General features: G+C 53.5%; 1 non-coding gene across 1 annotated transcript in view; it reads left to right on the forward strand.

The window, feature by feature from the left end:
- Positions 1 to 3,923: 3,923 nt before the first annotated feature.
- LOC126434436 (small subunit ribosomal RNA) overlaps positions 3,924 to 5,000 on the forward strand; it is a 1,910-nt gene continuing 833 nt past the window's right edge. Inside the window, exon 1 of the ribosomal RNA XR_007579230.1 lies at positions 3,924 to 5,000. This exon is cut by the window's right edge and continues 833 nt beyond it. This is a non-coding gene — a ribosomal RNA (small subunit ribosomal RNA).

A 5,000-nucleotide genomic window follows, 5' to 3' on the forward strand; every position in this document is an offset into this window, starting at 1 on the left:
CCAAGCCCCCCTGCGTGGGAAGAGTCTTCCTAGGCCATGACCCACCGGAAGGGCGCAGCGTCCCCCACCCCAGACATGTGACGTCAGACTATCGGTATTGACGACTAGACTGATTCCTTATAATCATTTGCCATACACCGGTGGAAGCTGCCGAGACGAGTAACTACATACCGGGCTCGCCGTGTCACTAATGTACAGAGATACAATAGTTTCGACTGGAACCGGATTAAACGTATACACGGCGCTGATTAGTAATAGATAGAGCCATCAGAATACAGATAATGTATAGACCTGTCCGTATACATGCTGAAAGACTCTGCTCACAATCACACGTCAGCCAGACACTCTTATCACGCACTACTCTCTGCCTGTAACAGGCACGCAGACGATATGTAAGCACCAGCATGGAACAACACCCAGTGCATCCTCTCTGCCACATTAGACAATCCACACTATCATAACCAGACCGGGAGGTCCACTCGGAAAACAGAATATCCCACCCTTCCGACAACCACCATTGCTCAGCTAAGCCACCAACACCCACACATGTCCCACACAGGGGTGCACCCAACATCACAATACTGCCTCCTGTCACACCACACAAACAATGGCAGGAATGAAAGACACAGGTCTGCCACAAGCATGGAATCAGAGCGCCGCCTGTTATGAGCCAAAGGTGCACCCTGACGTGGCAAATCAGATGATGCCGCAGTCATTTACTTACGATAATCACAATCAACAAACTGCCGCCCCCCCCCCCCCCCAAAACACCTTTCCTTACAACAATGTGTACCTTAACCTAACCCATATTGTGCCTTAACCTAACCCATATTGTGCCTTAACCTAACCCATATTGTGCCTTAACCTAACCCATATTGTGCCTTAACCTAACCCATATTGTGCCTTAACCTAACCCGTATTGTGCCTTAACCTAACCCGTATTGTGCCTTAACCTAACCCGTATTGTGCCTTAACCTAACCCGTATTGTGCCTTAACCTAACCCGTATTGTGCCTTAACCTAACCCGTATTGTGCCTTAACCTAACCCGTATTGTGCCTTAACCTAACCCGTATTGTGCCTTAACCTAACCCGTATTGTGCCTTAACCTAACCCGTATTGTGCCTTAACCTAACCCGTATTGTGCCTTAACCTAACCCGTATTGTGCCTTAACCTAACCCGTATTGTGCCTTAACCTAACCCGTATTGTGCCTTAACCTAACCCGTATTCTGCCTTAACCTAACCCGTGTTGTGCCTTAACCTAACCCGTGTTGTGCCTTAACCTAACCTGTGTTGTGCCTTAACCTAACCCGTGTTGTGCCTTAACCTAACCCGTGTTGTGCCTTAACCTAACCTATGTTGCGCCTTAACCTACCCTATATTGTACCTTAACCTAACCTATATTGTACCTTAACCTAACCTATGTTGCGCCTTAACCTAACCTATGTTGCGCCTTAACCTAACCTATGTTGCGCCTTAACCTAACCTATGTTGCGCCTTAACCTAACCTATGTTGCGCCTTAACCTAACCTATGTTGCGCCTTAACCTAACCTATGTTGCGCCTTAACCTAACCTATGTTGCGCCTTAACCTAACCTATGTTGCGCCTTAACCTAACCTATGTTGCGCCTTAACCTAACCTATGTTGCGCCTTAACCCAACACACGTTGCGCCTTAACCCAACACACGTTGCGCCTTAACCCAACACACGTTGCGCCTTAACCCAACACACGTTGCGCCTTAACCCAACACACGTTGCGCCTTAACCCAACACACGTTGCGCCTTAACCCAACACACGTTGCGCCTTAACCCAACACACGTTGCGCCTTAACCCAACACACGTTGCGCCTTAACCCAACACACGTTGCGCCTTAACCCAACACACGTTGCGCCTTAACCCAACACACGTTGCGCCTTAACCCAACACACGTTGCGCCTTAACCCAACACACGTTGCGCCTTAACCCAACACACGTTGGGCCTTAACCCAACACACGTTGGGCCTTAACCCAACACACGTTGGGCCTTAACCCAACACACGTTGGGCCTTAACCCAACACACGTTGGGCCTTAACCCAACACACGTTGGGCCTTAACCCAACACACGTTGGGCCTTAACCCAACACACGTTGGGCCTTAACCCAACACACGTTGGGCCTTAACCCAACACACGTTGGGCCTTAACCCAACACACGTTGGGCCTTAACCCAACACACGTTGGGCCTTAACCTGCTCTGTAATTGTCATACGACGCGTTAAATTAGTGTAGTGTTGCCTAACTGCAACCCCCGCAATATAGTTTGCTACTCGCACTGCCCGGTCCCCAGAGTATCGCTTCATGTTAAACACCTTGCAGCTATACACTGTAATGCGGATGGCAGCAGGACGTACATGCTCAATGCCCTTCGCAGTTGTTCATTGGCATTCGCATGGCGAAGCACAGCCTACGTTGTGGTACGGCTTGTGTCAACTGTCCGCTGATGTTGTACGTCCAAATCACACACTGTACTGCACATTGGTCCTCATGTACTGAATGATACATCGTGGTACATGTGTGACCGTACCACGACTGCGCCAACAACGGCGAACCATACGGTCCAAATATTGTGCACTCAGCTACATGTCGTCTCCCTATAAGAGCTGGATTGCAGTATGGTATGCCGTGGATGGCGATCGGCATGAGCCGTCTGTTGATGTAGTGGCGCGTGTTGTCAGACGTAGTCGTCTCTTCTCACACACCGTGATAGCATGGTGCACTGCGTTCCACATCTGCGACATGCGACAGAGGCCGGTTGACAGTCGTTCGCGCAATGGACATCGCATACGTACGGGGGCCACCTTCCACGTGTTCGCGAAGCGTGCACATGTTGTTGCGTGTATGTGGGCAGACATAGTGTGTCGTGACACCTGACACAGGCATGCAACAATCGTTGAATTTGCAAATGGCGATGGACGTCTACGTTTGCTGGTGACGTTACGCAAATGAAGAACTGGTAAACCGTTGTGGTGCGGTTGTTCTCGCTAGAGGTGAATCAGTGATGGCGACGATCGGTTGAGCTACCAACCGGTTGTTTCAGCGATACCCACCATGCCCACGAACGTGAATGGCATGTGGGTGTGAAGCGATACGCGGCGGTGGCTGGGTGGGACCGTCCCCGGCCGGTGAGGGGGGGCCTCCCGGCGTGCTGGCCGCGCGGTGCGTGGGCGCACGCGCTACAGCCGGCTGGTGGGGGCGGCCAGTGGCAGGCGCGCCGGCCGACGGAGGCGGCAGGCGGCGTAGCTGCGCGCCGGCGCACCCTGCACGCGGCGCCGTGCGGCCAAAGTAGGTCCTCGCGGGCCCGGTGCGAAGCGCGGTGGACATCTGCAGTGTGCTGGTCCGATTGAGGACTGTGTGCGCTGAGGATGCGCCGCCGCCCGGCGCTCGGCGCCGCGACGCCGTCTGCTGCTCGGTCGCCTCTGCGGTTCTCGCAGGTGGATTGTATCGCAGCTGTGCGGACGTGTTGGCGCGTGCGCTGTGCTGGGAGAGTTCGCTTCGGCACCCAAGTGGGGCTTTTGTCCTTCTGTGGCGCTGGCGTTGGAGCTGCCGGCCACCGTAGGTGGCGCGTGTTGTCTCCCGCCGGCAATGCCACGACAGCACGCTCCCGGGCCTCTGTCGGCAGCGGCAAGCTCAGTTGGGAGCACGGGTGGTCGCACCTAAAGCGTCTACTCGCCAAACTCCGGGCGATTGCGCCTCTCTCGAACCCGACCAAGTACTTAGGACGGCGCTGCGCGCCGCCGGGACCTGAGAGGGTTTCGAGGTGTATTGTGCAGGGGAGCTCAGCCTCCTCCTGTTTGCAGAATAATTGAGCGGACGCTTGCGTGTTCGCGCGGGCCCCCGGGACACACTCCCGGGCGGCCGGCTGCTCAGCTCTAGTTGACGCAGCTCCCTGGTTGATCCTGCCAGTAGTCATATGCTTGTCTCAAAGATTAAGCCATGCATGTCTCAGTACAAGCCGCATTAAGGTGAAACCGCGAATGGCTCATTAAATCAGTTATGGTTCCTTAGATCGTACCCACGTTACTTGGATAACTGTGGTAATTCTAGAGCTAATACATGCAAACAGAGTCCCGACCAGAGATGGAAGGGACGCTTTTATTAGATCAAAACCAATCGGTCGGCTCGTCCGGTCCGTTTGCCTTGGTGACTCTGAATAACTTTGGGCTGATCGCACGGTCCTCGTACCGGCGACGCATCTTTCAAATGTCTGCCTTATCAACTGTCGATGGTAGGTTCTGCGCCTACCATGGTTGTAACGGGTAACGGGGAATCAGGGTTCGATTCCGGAGAGGGAGCCTGAGAAACGGCTACCACATCCAAGGAAGGCAGCAGGCGCGCAAATTACCCACTCCCGGCACGGGGAGGTAGTGACGAAAAATAACGATACGGGACTCATCCGAGGCCCCGTAATCGGAATGAGTACACTTTAAATCCTTTAACGAGTATCTATTGGAGGGCAAGTCTGGTGCCAGCAGCCGCGGTAATTCCAGCTCCAATAGCGTATATTAAAGTTGTTGCGGTTAAAAAGCTCGTAGTTGGATTTGTGTCCCACGCTGTTGGTTCACCGCCCGTCGGTGTTTAACTGGCATGTATCGTGGGACGTCCTGCCGGTGGGGCGAGCTGAAGGCGTGCGACGCGCCTCGTGCGTGCTCGTGCGTCCCGAGGCGGACCCCGTTGCAATCCTACCAGGGTGCTCTTGAGTGAGTGTCTCGGTGGGCCGGCACGTTTACTTTGAACAAATTAGAGTGCTTAAAGCAGGCAAGCCCGCCTGAATACTGTGTGCATGGAATAATGGAATAGGACCTCGGTTCTATTTTGTTGGTTTTGGGAACCCGAGGTAATGATTAATAGGGACAGGCGGGGGCATTCGTATTGCGACGTTAGAGGTGAAATTCTTGGATCGTCGCAAGACGAACAGAAGCGAAAGCATTTGCCAAGTATGTTTTCATTAATCAAGAACGAA

The sequence above is a fragment of the Schistocerca serialis genome, unplaced genomic scaffold (assembly GCF_023864345.2).
Source record: "Schistocerca serialis cubense isolate TAMUIC-IGC-003099 unplaced genomic scaffold, iqSchSeri2.2 HiC_scaffold_1189, whole genome shotgun sequence".
In the NCBI taxonomy this organism is placed as follows: Eukaryota; Metazoa; Arthropoda; class Insecta; order Orthoptera; family Acrididae; genus Schistocerca; species Schistocerca serialis.